Source organism: Tenrec ecaudatus, unplaced genomic scaffold (assembly GCF_050624435.1).
Source record: "Tenrec ecaudatus isolate mTenEca1 unplaced genomic scaffold, mTenEca1.hap1 Scaffold_282, whole genome shotgun sequence".
Classification (NCBI taxonomy): Eukaryota; Metazoa; Chordata; class Mammalia; order Afrosoricida; family Tenrecidae; genus Tenrec; species Tenrec ecaudatus.
The window spans coordinates 391421-410619 of NW_027458985.1; the positions used below are offsets into that span (position 1 = coordinate 391421).

Here is a 19199-nt window from a genome sequence, read left to right on the forward strand (position 1 = left end):
TCACTGGAGTGCTAAGACTTTAATCTCTAATACAGCTCCTGAGATTTGTGTCTGCGGATGCTGGACTTTTCCACTTGGAGTGTGAAGAGCCCCAGGGGGGGATGTTTCCCCTATAAGCCTCATCTCAGAGATTGGTTGCATTGATGGCTCATCTCTCTTTAAACTGCCACTTTCCCCCCTGCCGCCACCCTCTTATGATCCTTCTTGGCTCTTAGAGCTTGCTGGCCCAGATTTAATATCCACTCATATTTTTAATAGGGAGTTTTGGTTTCCTTTTACATCCTTTTGATTTGCAGGACCCAGCAATTATTTTACTTACTTATTTTCAAGTCATTTTATATATTAATGTGGAGAAATAATAGGTCTTCCCCTGTAGTGTTTCAGTTTTGAAAATCCACAGGGCAGTTCTACTCTGTCCTCGGGGGTCACTGTGAGTCAGAATTGATGTAAGTTAGTGGCACATGTGGTCAAGGTCAGCACTTTTTGGTAATTTCAGTTATTTTATTTTCACAGTGACATAGATTGAAATCCATCATTTATCCTACTGGATACAGAAAGCGTTTGAAATATCCTGATGTTTATTAATTAACCAGATGAATTTAGCTTCTATATTTTCCAGCTTATGCTTGAGTTGGTCCCCATCCTCCCCAACCCCCTCTCCCCACATGATTTATTTTGAAATCATTAATAGTGGACATACATCCACATCCTAATGGCTGCATACTGTGACTGAACGACCCTAAGTCTCATTTGCTAACCTGCTGACACTCGCCTCTATATTTCCATTGCTTAAGCTTGCTATTTCTGCATTGGTCCCCGGACCCACCAGATTCAAAATGTTAGTGGGCTGCTGCCCATGCCCATGTTGGATATCAGCAGGAAGTTCCCTAGCTGCTCCACCCCCCTTAGTCAGCGTGTACAGTTGTGATCGGAGGAGAAAAGTATTCCCGACCGTTCGTGGTTTCTTGCTGTATAAACCAGAGTTCAAGTAGTGCGCTTGGGGCCCGATGGATTGAGCGCCAGCTGTTTCCTGGCGGCCAGCTCCAGTGAAGCTTTGCATTTGATCCTTTTCCCTGTGGCCCTGATTAATCTTTTGATTTACTTTTTTTTCATATGTTAGCTCTTCAATTTGTTTGCATTTGCTGTTCAAGAACAGAGTCCTACTACTAGCTCCTCCTTTTAAAATTTGTGTCATGATTATTTCTAATAGAAGGCAACCTCCAGATATATAACTGTTATATATAGTAAGATAGCATGTTATTTTCTCTGTGCCCCACTGCATGGTAATGCTTGAATGTTCTAGCCTTTTATCCACGCGTTCTTGATAAGAGGCTTGTTTTGTCCACTGCGCTACAGTGGATTCTGTGAGTGATGTCACAGCACCTTCCACTCCTCGTTGGGGTTTCTAGGCTATAATCATGCGTTACCAGATGGCCACTTCATGGAGCTGCCAGTCCTTTAACCACTGGAGCAGTGGGGCTTCTTCACGGACTAATTTAGATGGGCCACACTGACATGTTATTCATTGCAGACATGGTGATTCTTAATGGGAATTATATTTGTTTTTGATTTAGTCATAATTTCAATGTAATATCCATGTGTATACATAGACAAGAATATGTGATCATGTTCAATTTCCTCTTTGGTTAGGTGTCATGGAGTTAGTTCCATCTCATGGCTATGTCATGTGTTATAGAGCAGAACTGTTCCATAGTTTTTCTGGAGCATCATGTTTGTGGAAGCAGATCTCCTGTTCTTCCACAGTAATGCGGGCTGTTTACCCCCATCAAGCCTCAGGGGAACAGTCTAGTGCAAGCTGTTTGTGCCACCTAGAAACTTTGTCCCACCCCCCAAAACAAACTCACTGCCACACAGTCAATTCTGACTCATAGTGTTCCTCCATAGGTATCTGATAACAAAATCTATACAGAAGCAACCAGCCTCATTTTCCTTTTGCAGATGTGCTGGTGAGGTTGAACTGCCAGCCTGCAGAGTAGCAAATGATACCAGAATTCATTTTTCCCCCAAAGGAATGAACCAAATCAAGCATCTGCCATCAAACCCACACCAACTCCTGGGGACTCCATGTGAGTCAGAGTGCAGGGATGTTGCCGAGGGGTTTCAGTGACTGGTTTCTCAAGTGCATCACCCAGGCTTTCTTCCCTGGAGACTGAGTAGACACAAACTTCCAGCCTTTCCATGAACACCTATCCATGGTAACCATTATCATGCTCAGGGACATAAAAAACTAAGCAAGACACACATGTGTGTATGTACACACATGCCAGAACCTATGAAACCTGGCAATCTATCAAAGAAGGAAAATTCAAAACTACAAGGAGATTGAGTTTCTAACTATAACATGAAAAACCACACAGTTGAATTTGTAAAATTTGCAGGACCCAGAAAAATAAAGTCATTCTGTAAATTTTCAGCTCTCAAGTTTTTATGTGTATCGTACATATATACGGTAACCTAACTGGTCTCTTTACCATAGATAGAGAATAAAATTAATATCAGCTTTAATAGATCTTTAAGAGAGATGCTATATGTAAATAGCTTAGTATTCTTTCTGAATTATCATGGAAGATGAACAGGGATCCTAAATACTTTAAAGATGTACAATATTTGAGGAATTTAAAAAGATTTATGACATTATTCTATTTAGCATAATTTTGCACTGTTTAGCATAATCTATTAGGAAAAGATATGCAGTAGCTTCCAAATGGAAAAATTCCATTATTTTTATTCCATTTTCCCATGGCCTTTTTCAAAAACCCCTTGTGCATTCATGGCATGAAGGATTGGCTACCAATGAGCTCCTTGTATCTCAATTAAGTAATACTTGTTAAATATCAATCATTTTGCCTACCATTGGGTTCCATATGGTGACCGTATGTGGTTTCAGAGTAAAACTATGCTCCGTAAGATTTTCATTGGCTAACTTCAGAAGTTGTTGATTTCTTCTAAGGTTGCCTTCAGTCTCTAATCATTTGTTTGGTAGCTGAGCACTCTGTTGCTCACACTACTCAGGGACTCCATTTAGGGACCTGCATCTTGAAGTGTGAGTGCTTGCAGGCAGAGCCCTGTGTAGCCTGATGTGTCAGGAATTAGCTTCCCTTACAAATTGGTGGGCCTTTCTGGAGCTGCTTTTCTTTTTCTGTAGGTCTTTCATGAGTTCCTGTAATGATACTTTATTGTATGTGGGACACGTGAACAAAGGAGTCCTTTTGTCCAGTGGGTTAAATATTGGGCTGCTGACTGCAAGGGCAGCTGTGCACACTCACCAGAAATGTGCAGAGAAGATGAGTCTGCCTGCTCCACTAAAGATGTGCAGGCGTGGGAGTCCTACAGGGAGTTCTGCTCTGTGATAGCTCTGCTGTGAGTTGGACCAGATGTGGTGGCAGGGAGTTATGTGCGGACAATGCCAACCCTTGTTCTTGACCCCTTATTAGCTATTTGAGGCTAAATGCAATTTGATTCACATTTTTTGTGGACTCTTGTGAAGTGCAAAAAATAGAATATTTTTTGTTGACAGTTTTGGGAACTGATATATTAGTGGAGGAGAGTTTTTTGGAACATGCTATTTTTTTTAATCATTTACGTTGGGCTCAGACAACTCTTATCACTATCCATACATCCATCCACTGTGTCCGATGTCTCCCTTCACCCACTTTTCTGTTGTTCATCCCCCATTTGTCTTTAGTGATCTTATAGGGAAAGTGAGCACACAATGGTATGAAATTTTGGAACATGCTACTTTTTTATTGATTTCAATCTTTTTGCATTTCTTCATTGAAATCCCAACGACACACCTTTCTGACTTCCTTTATCCTTATAAAAATGTATTTGTTCAACCTGGGCTTTGACTATCCTTAAAACATAGCAAGTACATTTCTTCCTAATACCCTGTGGTCTGGTATTTTCTCCTCTAGGAACAAACTCTTTTGGACTACCCATTAGTTAATCCCATCACATCCTTCAAATCACTGTTTTCAATGAATGCAATTGATTAGACTACTAAGGGCAGATAAGGAAAACCACTTGTAAACAAAAGGGCCCCATAGGCAGGTACACAGAATGATTTCACAATGAAATCAGCTGAGAGAGTACCTGTTTTCACCGCCCCTCTGTATTGAGGACAGATGTTTGCTCTGGGTCCTAACTAGAGTAATTAATTAGAGGCATTTAAAAGGATGCTTTTCTTGTTGTTAGTTACCATCTAGTTTTCTCCAATTTATTACAACACTGCACCCATGGTGATGTAGTGTGCTATGCGTTGGGTTGGTACCCACATGTTCAGCCATTCAAAACTGCTCACTGGTCCACAGTAGAAGATGAGGCTTTCTACTCCCTTAAAGAGTTGCAGTTTCAGAAACGCGCAGGCCCTGTTCTACTCTGCTCTGTGGGGATGCTTTGAGTCAGAATTGACTCAATGACAGTAATTTTTTAAAAAAATGTACACCAGAAAGAAAAACATGCCCTGTGACCTCCGTACTCTGACTTCAACATGGTCAGCTTTTATCTCTGAGACTGGAATGGTGACTTTGAGCTCTTCACATATTGGTCATAAACCTGAACGTCCTCATTTGCATTTCTTTTAACTATTGCCTCTTTTGTTTTACTTTCTTGCTGGTGCTTCTTCATGCTCCACTTATTTTCCAGTGTGGGAAGTTCCATGAATGCTTATTGCTAACGAGCTTTTCATTTAGTGGCTGACCATGGAGCTTCCCTCTCCGGCCCCTGAAGACCTGGGTGCTCTTTGACTCCTTAGCCTGTATGTTTGAGAAACGGAAATCGAACTGAGCATTTGCAAATTCATCACAGAACCTTCCCATGTTGTTAGAATTTCCTTATCATGCCAGGGTTCTCTGGCTAGTGTTTCCTAAAGTGATCATTTTATTTCTCCCTACACTAGCTCACGAAATGTAAATATGTATGTGTTAATGCTTAGACTCCACCTCTGTTGCATTTCTCATAAGAGTTATTATCATTTGGCCTTGTGCTTTTGTTCTTGTTTTTTACTGTGGAGTGTTTTCAACTCATAGCCACCTCATGTGTCCAGGGTTGAACTGTTGGTTTTGGAATGGTGTGCCCTCTCAGAACACATTGGTCTGGTTTTGTTCTGATTTGCTCAATGGTTTTTTATTTGCTCAATCAATCTAATAATTTCTTATATGCAAGAGCCAGTTGTACGGCCCTGAGGTAAGCAGTATTGTCTGAGGGTCCTGGCTTTTCCAGGACAATGCGTTCCAGTTATCTGAATTGAATAGATTGTTTTCTTCGTCTCCTCTTTGTACTACACAGAAGATCCAGATCATCTCTGTAACTGATGACTGACAGAATAAAAAGCTCTGGGCATATGAACAGAAATGTAATTGCCAGGCATTTAGTTGTACACACATGGACCTGCATGCTGACCTGGTTCAACAAGTTTTCATTTGAGCAATACTGAAATTGTGAGTAATGTTGGTGACTTCAGCTCTATCCCATTGGGAGCAACATCTGCTTAAAAGTGAGTGACAAGAGGACTAAATGAGCCAATGTGGCCAAATCTTTTTGGAAATTGCCTCAGAATCGTGGTTGCTGAATAAATGCAGTGTTTTATCATGAACATGTTGTGTGAAAGAGGCCCTAGTGGTTCACTGGTTTAATCGATGCCGCTGGCCAGACCCTTTGTGGCTCCAGCATTCCAGGCCCATCAAGGGAGGCCAAGGAGGCTGCATGGGCCCGTGAAGATTTACAGACTTGGAAACACTAGCGAGCAGTTCCACTCCCTGTTTTATGGTCAAAATGAGTTAAAATGTACTTGACCGCAGTCCATTTGGTTTTGGTTCATCATGAAGGAATGGGAAGGCTTTAAAACCCGGCACCCGATGCACTGCTGTGGATGAGATTTTGAAAGGCTTATTGGATCGACACTAGGTTACACTGTTGTAGCAGAATTGTGGAGTGACCGTGATAGCTCATGCGACTTTATGCCATAGCTAGTTGGCCATGCTGTGAAATCTTAGCATAAAGTGCAACCTTTTCTATGTTGTTGTTAGGTGGCTTCGTGTCCATTCCAGCCCCTAAAGCCCTCTATGTAACAGCGCGACACACTGCCCTGTCCTGCACCATCCTCACATGTTCCCACGTTGGAGCCATTGCGACAGCCCCTGTGTCGATCCATGTTGGCGAAGGCCTTTCTCTTCTTTGCCTCTCTCTCCCTCACCAAGCACCATGTCCTTCTCCAGGGACTGGTCTCTCCTGAAAAGATGCGGGAACAAAAGTATGACAAGTCATGGAGGCCAGTCCCACAGCTGAGAGAATGCTAGTGGTCATCATGTTCAGCTAGTCGTCCTTCCATGATCTGCAAATGTGAAAAAATCTTTAAAAATCTAAAATGTGAAAAACATCTCAAAGCCTGGTATGTAAGTCCTAGTATCCTAACAGTTTAACATTGAAATGCACTGAAGTTCAGTCAACTTATAAGAAAATTGGAACCTAAGTACATTTTCCCAATCAGCAAAAAGGACATGCTATTATGATACTGAATATATTGTGCTCTTTTGTCAGTATATCCTATGAGCTTAGTGTGTATTGATGTGCGTATCCAGTATTTTTTGAGGGGAGCAGTCCATAATAATTACATGACAGTAGCTTTGTCTCAGTGGGAAAATTTTCAAGATATCTGCATATATTCTTTTTTTTAATCATTATATTACAACTCATCACAATCCATACATCAATTGTGTAAAGCACATTTGCACATTCATTTCCATTATCAATATCAAAGCATTTGCACTTCACTTAAGCCCCTGGCATCAGCTCCTCATTTTTGCCCCTCCCTCCCCACTACCCCCTCCCTTATGAACCCTTGATAACTTATAAATTATTATTTTGTCATATCTTATACTGTCCAAAATGTCCCTTCACCCACTTTTCTGTTGTCAATCCCCCAGGGAGGAGGTTATATGTAGATCCTTGTAATCAGTTCGCTCTTTCCACCCCACCCTCCCTCCATCCTCCTGGTATCGCCACTCTCACCACTGGACCTGAATGGATCATCCACCTTGGATTCCTTGTTTCCATGTTCCTATCTGTACCAGTGTACAGAGGGTATCTATATTCTATTGTTACCTTTCACTCTTGCCCGGTTTCCCTTTTCAATAGCTTGTCCTATCTCATTGAAAATACAAAATACACAAGCGTGCAACTGCAGAGTGACTGGAAAGTAGGCGAGTAACATAGACACTCTATAGAAAATTTCATAATTCCCCAAATAATCATCTCTATCACCAGGTAACACGTCAGCTCTTGATCACGTAGAATTCTCCAAGAGGATACCATGACTCCAGGGCTTTGGGTCCCTACTTTGTTAGTTCATACCAGCAGCTCTCCAATGGCTAAGGAGGGGCGACAGGGAGAAGCACAAATTCTGCAGTGTTTCCTAGTTGTCATCTTCCTTTCACCCTGTGCTTCCTGTTCTGATAAATATTCTAATTTCAATCCTCCCTCCAATGGAAGAGAGGATATGAATTTGGAATCGAGGCTTTTATTTTTGATCATTCATCTGATTTATGTGTTCTGACTGTTCTCTATTCTGAAACAGCTAGATAGAAATAAGGCTGCAGTTGGTCACAGACAAACTGTACAGAGATAAACTCATTATGCTAGAAGCATGCAGTCCTTGGGATAACATGTAATTAGTGAGGGAGTGTGTCTAGTGCAGTGGTTCTCAACCTTCCTAATGCTGCAACCCTTTAATACAGTTCCTCATGTGTGCTCACCCCCCAACCAAAAAATTATTTTCATTACTGTAATTTTGCTACTGTTATGAACGGGAGAACCCTTTGAGAGGGTTGTTCAACCCCCAAAGGAGTTGCAACCCACAGGTTCAGAACAGCTGATCTAGTGGGTGAAGTGGGTTAGCTAAACCCTGATGGAAATCCTTAGAGCAAGACCCCTGTGTCTAATGCCCATGTGAAGTCTCTGTTTCCCCAGGACTGTCTTCTTCATCCTTTCACATAGTGGAATGCATGGTACCTTGCCAAGCCAGAATATACGGGATGTTTTAGGACACTGTGGCTGTTGAGGAGGTGGTTCTGAATTTCTCCGAGGAAGAATGGGCATTGCTGGACCTTTCTGAGAGGAAACTATAGAGACACGGGATGATGGAAACTTTTAGAAACCTGGCCTCAGTAGGTATGAATATTTTCATTAAAAACGGAAAGATGTGTGCGTGCGTGTGTATATGTATATTTGTGTATGTTTCATACTCAGTGATGCTATTGCAGTATGTGAGCTGAGTAATGGGAATACTTTGTTATATAAACAAGTGTAGTACTTTCCTCTCAGGAGCATGATGTCATGTTTCCCCATGAATATAAGGCTCTTAGTGTTATACTGATTTCTTATAGCAAGTGTGACTATGAGTCTACTAAGTTTCCTTACGTGTTATAAATGTGAGTGTTGACCTTTGGTGCAGAGAGGCTATGTGTGCATTGTGCCTTGTAAGAGCTCTGTGTTTTTTCAAGGTTAACATGATAGCTTTATCTATTTATTATCTATTTATCCATTGTGTGTCAAGCACAGTTGTACATGTGTTACCTCATCATCCTCAAAACATTTGCTTTCTACTTGAGCCCTTGGTATCAGCTCCTCAATTTCCCCCCTCCCTGCTCACTGCCTCTCCATCATGAACCCTTGATAATTTATAAATTATTATTTTTTCATCCTTACACTGTCCGATGTCTCCCTTCACCCACTTTTCTGTTGTCCATCCCCCAGGGAGGGGGTTTTATGTAGATCCTTGTAATGGGTCCCCCCTTTCTGCCCCACCTTCCTTTCACCCTCATGATAGCACCACTCTCACCACTGGTCCTGAAGGCATCTTCTGTCCCAGATTCCCTATGTTTCAGGTTCCTATCTGTACCAGTGTGCATCCTCTGGTCTAGCTGGATTTGTAAGAGAATTAGGTTCATGATAGTGGAGGGGAGGAGGAGCATTTAGGAAGTAGGGGAAAGTTGTATTTTCATTGTTTCTACACTGTACCCTGACTGGCTCGTCTCTTCCCTATGATCCTTCTGTAAGGGGCTGTCCAGTTGCTGACAGACGGGCTTTGGATCCCCAATCTTCACTCCCCTTCATTCACAATATGCCCGATACTGATCCCATCGACACCTTGTAATCAATCCATAGGTTGTGTGCTTTTTCCATGTGGGCTTTCTTGCTTCTAAGCTAGATGGCCACTTGTTTACCTTCAACCCTTTAAGATCCCATATGCTATATCTTTTGGTAGCTGGGCTCCATCAGTTTTCTTCACATTTTCTTTGCACACAGTTGTCTTCAGCTATCATCTTAGGAAGGTGAGCATCGTGGAATGCCAGGTAATAGAACAAAGTGTTCTTGCATTGAGGGAGCACTTGCATGGAGGCCCAATGTCCATCTGATACCGTAATACTAAACCTATTAATATATGCACCTAGATCTATTTCCCCACCCTAATATAAATATATTTACATATGCACATGCTTGTATTTAGACTTCTGTAAATGCTCTTTGTCTCCTAGTTCTTTCCTCTATTTCCTTTTACTTTCCTCTTGTCCCACTATCATGCTCTGTCTGTAGTTCAGTAATTTCAGGGTTTCAGTAATTCTTCTCAGTTACATTGCCTTGATCAATCCCTACCAGGCATCTTACACCCTCCTTGCCACTTATTTTGTGTCAGGGGAAAGGCCAGACCCTAACACATCACAGCGGGTCGGTTGGTGCAATTGTACAGTGATAATAAATAAAGATTATAGTAAAGTCATAGGGAGCATGAGAGATAGAAGAGGGATTGAAATAATGGAGGCAGACACATTTCATAGTTGCATGTTCACCTCAGCCTCACTTGGTGGTCCACATGGGGAGAGAAATATTTATTGCTAACCAAGGCTTTTATATCATCTGGGGATGTGCAGGCCCCCTAATTACAGGTGAAGAAATCCATCACAGGAAAGTGTTGTGCTATAGGTAATATAGTAATGGGAGTGGGATGCTGTAGGGGTTCATATGCTGTTGGAAGAGGAGGGAGTAAGGGTGTGCATGTGACAAGATGGGCGGACCCGAGATTCAGCATGGCAGCCTAACTTTGGATGTCACTGAGCAGGTTTGACCTGTTCTCTGGTTCACTGTAGAAATCATTATCAGTAAGGTGTACTGTAAACCCACCTTGCAGGGTCTAAATTGAAGCCTTTAGGGGGAAGTATCCCATTGTCCTTAACAGCAGGGATGGGCCCTATATGTGGTGGGACTAGACAGTCCTCTGACAGCTGATTGCCTTCAGGGAGGTAACTTGACAATTATTTACCATTAATTGTGAGCAGTGTCCTAAGTCTAACATATATTTGGGGGAGATGACTTGGAGAAATCTTTCTGTTTCCCACTATTTTGGATCACTTATTGATTGTTCCCTTTTCCCTGGGTTGGTTAACACCACTTTCTTTCCCCCACCTCCCCTTCTCCCATGTCATGCTCCCCGCCCCAACCATGGGTCCTGTTGCTTTCTCCTCCAGATTGTTTATCTGGCCTATATTATCTAGTTAGAAGTGCAGATATAATATGCACACACACACACACACACACACACACATACACACACACAAGCACACATACACACAAAAGAGCAAAACAAAATGACAAAAGAAAACAAAACAACAGCAACAAGAAAAAAAGGGAAAAAAGAGAAAAGCCTGTAAAAAGTTAGAGGTCTCTATGTTGACCTTTAGGAGTGCTTTTCTGTGGAGTCTGATGGGGTGCCACGCCCTGGCCCCCGAGTCTAATTTTGGTACTCTTGGGACTTCCTTGCTCTACTTCCCTTGCTGTTCTGTTGCACAACACCCTTAGTGTTTTGCCTGGGTGTGGTGGGGTCAGATCGGATGCAATTCCCAAACTGTCTCCAGTGTTGTCCCCTATAGGGCTATAGGTCAGTGAGGGATGTCATGACTCATAGTCGGGGCAGCCATAGTGCTTCTTTTTGCATGGGCTGCTCAGAGCAGGCATATTGTCCTCAAAGCTTGGTGGGCCAGGATGTGTGCTCCACTCTCTCTTCCTCCCCCTTCATTTTCTCCCGTGTGCTCTGATCAGACATGTCCCTTTCCCTGAGCTGTAGCTTCAGTGTTGTCCTCTGAAGTAAATTCTTCTGGGGGAAGGGGCAGCTGTCCTCTTAGTTGGGATTGGGGCTGGCCCCTCTGATATTTTTGTTATAAATAGATTTTCTTCCACCAAAATTCCACAGACCTAGAGGAGCATAGGACTGGCTCAGTGTCAGGGAATTGTTGATTATCTTTTCACACTTTCCTTGTGATGTGTTTTTCTCCAAGAGCAGCATGTCAGGTACACCTTTTCGCCCTCATATGACACTAATGTGATGGGGTTCTGCCTTAGGCTGGGTTCTCTAGAAAAATAAAACTATAGACACTGACATATGCATAAGAGAGAGCTTTTCATCAAGAGAACATCCCAGCCCAGTCCAACTGAAGCCCATGGGTCCAATGCTACCTAGAGCATCCATGGCTCAGTGTGTTCAAGTCCCCAAACTTCAGTTTTTGGGTGAGCATCAATCCTATCTGTTGTCCAGCTTGATATATGTGTGTGTATCACATACATATATGTGTGTGTATCACATACATATATGTGTGTCTATATAGTCACTCTAATATTATATGTGCACACGAATGCCTTGGTTTAGTTTATTAATTCATCAGTATATGAGGACCTTCAACACTACAGAAAACTACAGGACTCTAAATTCATGCTTTCATCACAGAATGGGTGGAAACAAATTCCCTGTTTCAGGGTTTTAATCTGAATACATTTGTACTTCCTTTTCTGTAAGATAAATGCTATAATTTTGATCATGCTGTATTTCTTTTTTTATTAAATCACTTTATTGGGTCTTGTAGAACTCTTATCATAATCCACACCTCCATCCATTGTGTCAAGCACATTAGTACATTTGTTGGCATACTCATTCTCAAAGCATTTTCTTTCTACTTGAGCCCTTGCTGTCAGCTTCTCATTTTTATTCCCCCCTCCTCATGAACCCTTGATAATTTGTAAAGTATTATTTGTTCATCTCTTACACTGCCCTATGTCTTCCTTCACCCACTTTTCTGTTGTCTATCCCCCTGGGGAGGGAGTTATACGTAGATCATTGTGATAGGTTCCCTCTTTCTCCCCCCACCTTCCCCTTCCACTTCTGATTAACAATTAATAGTTAGGGAGTTGGAGTTAAGTACCAAGAGTTATTTCAGCGTGTTTAAATGTAGCCTACAATGTTTTAGCATTTATTAGCTATTCATGGCATATCGTGAATATTTTATGGATGTGATAATTAAATTATGATTAAAGGAATTTTTATGTCTTTTTGGAAGCCTCTTCCTTAAAAAAAAGTGAACCTGGTAGCTCTAGTTAGAACATACAGTCAATTTTTAATATCACTGGTAAAAGTGGACATTTATGGTTGTCCTTTTTCTGACGTGGGGTGATGTTTTTTCAAGTATGACTTTTTCTTTTTAGGAATGTATATTAGCATATTAACATTTTGAACTATATTTGTTTTATGTTAGATTTGTAGAGTTATTTTTCCTTAGCATGAAAAGTCTTTGACTTTGTTTAGTAAGTTTTGTGTCTATTTAGATTATTAATTCTTTTTTACATTAATTGGTATATATTACAGTGCTCATTTTCTTATATTAAATCAACTCTAGGATAGATTCTACTTAATTATCATGTGTAATTATTTTCATGTGTTTTCTGACTCTGTTCCCAATGTTTTCAAGAACTTTTTCATGTAGATCCATTATCAATATTGCTCTACAGTTTTCTTGAAGTATCATTATCTGACCTTGTTTACAGGTTATTACTGGTCTCATAGAAAATATTAATAAGGTTACTCTGACAATTATTGTTATGTTTCACCCAATAACGTGAACTTAGACAAAAAGAATAAAGCGTCTATTCATATTGCGTGAATACTCTCCTGTCTAGCTGCCAGAATCTTCAACTTTAATCTGTCTTACAGTTAGCCTTGAAGTTTCTCATGGAATTGAATTGTGATTCAGTTGATTGTAAACTTTCTGAACATCCTGAAACCCACTCGACTCTCATAGATCACTTGCTCTGGCTGGATCCTCTAGAGTGATAAATGATTTACACCCCTCTTGACGGGACAAATCGTCACTCACACCTGAGACTATGGATGGGACATCCTTGAACCCAAGCCAATAAGCCCACTACTACAGTGTGTGTTGTTTGCCATCAGTCAGCATTACCTAGAAAGCTTGGAATCCAGAATTTAGGTCAAGATGACAAAATGGTTTGATCAGTCATCTCTTTTCTGGATACATCTTGCATTTTTAAGCATCTTCCCTCACCTTGGCTCTTACCATGACCCCTTGCCATTCCATGACTGTAAGCTGCAGTCTTTCCCAAAGGCTTTAAAATCGGACATCTGTAAACACAAGAGCTTAAGAGAGTAGCAAATAAGGATTCCCCTGGCTTGTTTTCTTGTTTAGAATATCTCTATCTTGGGCAAGGTACCTCTAGGATGTGCTATTGGTGTCGCTCTGTCTCTTGTTGTCCACCTGTACAAAAACTTTCTCTAGTTACTACACTATTGTGCATAAATGGGCTACCCAACCATAGGGATTTCTTCACACAATAGATATTGTAAAGAATACCCAGGATGCAAGGGGATTGGAGTAGGTTTTACTTAATGAGAAGCTCAGCCTGAGTTGGAGTGGCAGATATGAGCGTGATTCAGCTTGATCACTTTCACCAGATATGTCAAGGGTTTTGGTCTGAGGTTCCGTTATGGGCTTTTAAAGAACATTCTTCATAAAATATTCCGTTCTTCAGTTAGATTGCTGGTGAAAAGAAGATATTTACCTTCAATGGAGCTTGAGAAATTTGAGGCCTTAAGTACTTCCACTTTGTGGATCCAAAGTTGATCATGATATTTGGGAAATTAGTAAAATTGCTCTGCAAAGATAGAGTGGACCCTTGTTTAATGCAAACCCTCAGCTTTGAGCAGGATTTTGATCCCAGGTGGTGGGGGTGGTCACTATTTAGCGCAAGAAGTACAGGCCAAGAAAGTGATATGCCTTTTTCAACATTGCCTCCTCTTCTGTTTCAGAACAAAGATTTGCCACAGAGAAATACAGTCCAGTCTAGGGAGCTAGAAATCTGGTACTAGTGTCTTGCACATTGAAGCATGACAAGGAAGGACTTCAACTTCTGACTGGGTCGTGAACCAAATCCATTCACCTGACTCCAAGCAGGGTGAGCATCCCTGGGGTTCCTGGGGTCAGCACTGGGCAGAGGAGTTTGAGGGGAAGCAGGAGGGATCTGAGCTTTCTGGGGTCTGAACCCAGGAAACACCAGTGTACAAGAACCCAGGCTGCCCCATTGGTCGGGGTCCGAGCAATTTGCGCATCTCCCGGAATGATAGAATTTGCTGATAATGTAACCATGTATAATTGTATTAGAACTTAAATTGTGAGCACTCCAATTTGCAAAAGGCGGGTGGCATAGTGGTTACAGATTGGACTGCTAACTGCAAGGTCAGCAGTTCAGAATTACAAGTCACCCCTGAGGAGAAAAACAAGGTTTCCAATCTTGGTAAGAGTTATAGTCTCCGAAATCCATAAGGGGCCATTCCACCTCCCTTTAAAGGGTCACTGTAACCAGAATCCACTCTGTGGCACTGAGTTGGGTTTAAGGTTTGCATTGCTGATGACAGTGACAACTCTGTCCATTTGCTGCCTCCCCAGTTTGATTAAGCCTCCATTGAATTCCTTTTGATAATTAGCCAAGAATGTAGATCATCTTACCCTTGCGGAAAATGCCTTACAAAATAGATTGCCTGCACTCCTCTCCATCCATCCCCATCCAAGGGCCTGCCTAGATGTATCCTTGATGGAGCTCACCTAAGCGAGGACAGCACAGGGGCCATTGTTATGAGTCTGGCCTTGATTGCCTCAGTTTGAAGGCCCTGGACCAATCTTTTAAGTCTTTCTATCTAATAATGTGCATGTCCCAATTATGGTCCCATTCCTGCTGCTGCAGTCCCACCTGTATCTGATGTATTGCTTTGCCACCAATCATGATCTGTGACATGGCCTTTTGTTCTGTGTCCTATTTATCTAGGGTCCCGACTCTGAATCCTCAGTTGCATTTGAACTGCTAATGGCCTCCCTTATCCATATGATGTGTGTGCGTATCTTTTGTTGTCTCTTAAAGTTCAATAAATGCTCTCCTCAAATTATGTTTGACAAAGAAGTCACTTTTCCACCCTAACACACAATTTAGCATCATCAGTGCCTCAAGGTACAGTTCTCTGGGACAGCATCTTGACAGCCGTACCTGCAGGTGAGGTCAGGCCCTACAACCCCCTGGCTTCTGTCCTAAATGTACAAAAATTACAAAGTTCTCTTAGTTCTGCGGATAAATTCTCTCTCTGCACCTTAGCCTTATACCAGACACACTTAGCTCTATGTGGGTTGGCAAATCTAGTTCCCCAGATAAGAACTCAAATGTACCCCTATTTCACCTCTAACCTCCTGCCCAAAGGCACTTAGCTCTCTTGTTCTGTGGTCTGGGAATGCCACTGCTCTGTCTCAGGCTCTTGGTTCTGCTGCCACCATGTCTCTGTTGCTGCTTCTTCCCTTCATGTCCACTCTTGTGTCACAGCTGCCTGTCTGCTGGATTGAAGAATTTCTGTGAAAGAATCTGGGATCTAAAGGCCCCTACTCCTGGTTCTTTTTTTTTTTTAAGTCATTTTATTAGGGACTCATACAACTCCTAATACAATCCATACATATATCAATTGTGTAAAGCACATTTTTACATTCGTTGCCCTCATCATTCTCAAAACATTTGCTCTCCACCCAAGCCCCTGGCTTCAGGTCCTCAATTTTTCTTCTCCTCACTCCCTCCTCCCTCATGAACCCTTGATAATTTATAAATTGTTATTTTGTCATATATTTCTGTGTCCCATTTTTCTGTTGTATGTCCCCCAGGGAGGAGGTCACATGTAGATTCTTGAAATAGGTTCCACTTTTCCAACCCAACCTCACTGTGCCCTTCAAATATCACCACTCACACCACCAGTCCTGAGGGGATTATCTGCCATGGCTTCCCTGCATTTTCAGTTCCCATCTGCACCAGTGTACATCCCCTGGTCTAGTCAGACCTGCAAGTCAGGATTCAGACCATGACAGTTGGAGGGGGGAAGGAAGCACCCAGAAACTTGATCAAAGTTGTATTTTTCATCGTTGCTACATCACACCCTGACTGTTTCATCGCCTCCCCAAGACCCTTCTGTAAGGGAATGTCCAGTGGCCTACAAATGGGCTTTGGGTCTCCACTCCACACTCCCCCGCTGATTCACTATGGTAAGATTTTTTGTTCTGATGATGCCTGATACCTGATCCCTTGATACCTTGTGATTGCACAGGCTGGTATGCTTCTTCCATGTGGGCTTTGTTGCTTCTGAGCTAGATGGCCGCTTTTTTACCTTCAAGCCATTAAGATCCCAGATGCTATATCTTTTGATAGCTGAGCACCATCAACTTTCTTCACCACATTTGCTTATGCACAAATCTGTCTTCAGTGATCATATTATCGAGATGAGCGTGCAATGTAATGACTCTTCTCCATCTATCTTGATTGATAATTTGGCTTGGTAGCGTATTCTTGGGTTTGCATTGTTTTCCTTCAATTTTTTGAAAATGTTACTCCACTCTCTCTTCTTCATAGTTTCTGCTGATAGGTCTGATCATATTCTTATTTGGGAACCTTTATATATGATTGCTTGTTTTCCCCTAGCTGCTCTCATGATTTTCTCCTTTTCCTCAAAGTTGGATAATTTAACTATTATGTGCCTTGATGACTTCTTCTTGGGATCCAGTCTTGCTGGGATTCTTTCAGCTTCCTGAATGGTTGCCTTGTTTTAATTCACTAAGCTGGGGAAGCTTTCCTCCAAGAATTCTCTCACTACTGTTGCAGATGACTTCTTTGTTGTGTCTTCCTCCAGTAAGCCAATACTTCTAATGATGTACCGCTTCATAGCATCAGACTTAGTTCTTAAGTTTTCTTCAGCTTCTCTGATGATCTTATTAGATTTTTGTTCTCGTTTGTTGAAGTCTGCTTGGCTGTCCTCCAAGTCACTGATGCGGGCCTCTGATTCTTCCAGTTGCTTGTCGAGGTCCATGAGTGTGCTACTGGTTTTTGTTATCTCCTCCCTAAGCTCCTGTATTTCTCTTTGATTTATGGTTTTTACCTTTTCTATCATTTCATCATTTTTCTGTATTGTTTCCCTCATATCCCCTGACTCCAAGTAACATTCTGAAAATTTCTTTCTGTGGCAGCTCAATGTCTGCTTCCTCTATGCATGCATTATGTTCAGGACATCTTCTGGCTTTGCCTTTTGTTCCTCTCCTTTTTTTGTTGAGGTTTTTGGGGCTGATGGCTGCTTGTGTTGCGTTGTTTTAGATGAGCCAGGTGCCATTTTCCAGGGAGTCGAAGAGCACTGGCTCTCTCTGGGAGACTTTGAACTGCCTATAGCTTATTTCACTATGGAATTAACCTACCACTTTGTCCTCCTGTGGCTTCCCTCTCGGGGGAGTGACCCAGAAGGGTTGCCTGCTTTGGTGTTGCAGAGGTTGGGCAGAGGCTCCTGCAGTAACTTTTGTTGAGGAGTGTTGGCCGAGCTGCCTTATGCCCCACAGGCACAAAGGCTGGAAGGAGTTCCCCAGTCAGAAGTTGAGCAGAGTATCCCCTGTTGGGGGCCAGCAGGGATTTTTCCAGCCTGCTAACTACACAGGGTGGAGCTCACCTAGCTGCGTGTGGCTCAGGTGTAAATGCCCTAAGCTAAGGGAGTGGTCTGGAGGTTAGCAGTAGAGTGTGAGAGACCAAGAAAGAGGAAAAGAGGAGAAAAAAAAGTTAAAAAGCAAGCCAAATGTGCCCATGAGGGGCGGGGGAGGGGGAATATAGTGAAGAGATGGATAGAAAGCAACAATGTAGCTGAGCCCTTATCCAGGCCAGAGGAGCTGCAAGGGTTTAATCCTTGTTCGGAGGTGGTAGCAGCAAGCTGTGGCTGTGTTGAGAAAAGGCTGCTGCACAGCCCTCCAAGACTGATAGGGTGACAGAGAGGAGATGCAAAGGTCTAGTGCCTGCCCCAAGGCAGGTGGTGGCAAACTGTGGCTGTGTTGAGACCAAGCAGCCCTACAGGCTCCAAATGGTCCTGGCTCTGGCAGAGACAGTGGCGGGGCAAAGGTCAAGCCCCAGCCGGCCTCCACTGAAGTAAACCAAAAGCCCCCAGCCCCTCAAAACCCCATGGGTCTGTGCCTACTTGTCTTTATGATGCTCCTCCTGCATTCCAGCAGTGTTCAGTTATCTCTAAGTAACTCTCCTAGCTTGAATTCTGTGGAGTTCCTCTGGTGTTTGTTACTCCTTCGCCATCTTGCCGGAAGTCCCCCTGGTTCTTCTTTTTTGTTGGTAGTGAGATCCCAATTTCTGTCTCTGAAATAACTCAATTAGTTGTAACATGAATTCCAAAGTAACTAATCTGTAGGTTAGGTTTCAGACAGTTTATTTACATAACCACAAGGCACAACGGTACCAATGTATTGTTGGCCAAGCTGCCCGATTGTCTTATATGACAGCCCCAGTGGGTTTCCAAGACTGTAACTTTATAACGGAGTAAAAAGCCATGTCACTCATGCTTTCGAGGAGAAATTGGTGGTTTCCAATTGCTGACCTTGCAATTAGCAGCCTGACAGTAACCACTATGAGGGACAACTTTTCCTCGTTCACATTGGCAGGCGACAAACCCAGGTAAATAATTTGGAGGAAGTTAAGGGGGCATAGCTAGACTGTGTACTTGTATAGACCACCTGTCTGACTCAGTGATTCTCAACCTTCCTAATGCTGCGACCCTTTAATGCAGTTCCTCATGTTGTGGTGAAGCTCCAACCATAAAACTACTTTTGTTGCTACTTCATGACAGTAAGTTTACTACTGTTATGAATCAGGCAACCCCTGTGAAAGGGTCCTTCAACCCCCAAAAGGGTCTCAACCCATAGGTGGAGAACCACTGATCTAACTGCATTAGGTACTACAAATAATGGTATATTAAAAACATTATCTATATTGGGATTCAAAAGTGC

The 19199-nt window shown here is 42.4% G+C and overlaps 1 long non-coding RNA gene across 5 annotated transcripts in view; it reads left to right on the plus strand.

Moving 5' to 3' along the window:
- The window catches only part of LOC142436453 (uncharacterized), a 78370-nt gene that overhangs the window by 37027 nt on the left and 22144 nt on the right, over positions 1 to 19199 (plus strand). For all 5 annotated transcript variants that reach the window (XR_012781950.1, XR_012781951.1, XR_012781949.1 and 2 more), the window contains exon 3: positions 14165 to 14310. This is a non-coding gene — a long non-coding RNA (uncharacterized LOC142436453). The remainder of the gene's footprint in view (positions 1 to 14164; positions 14311 to 19199) is intronic.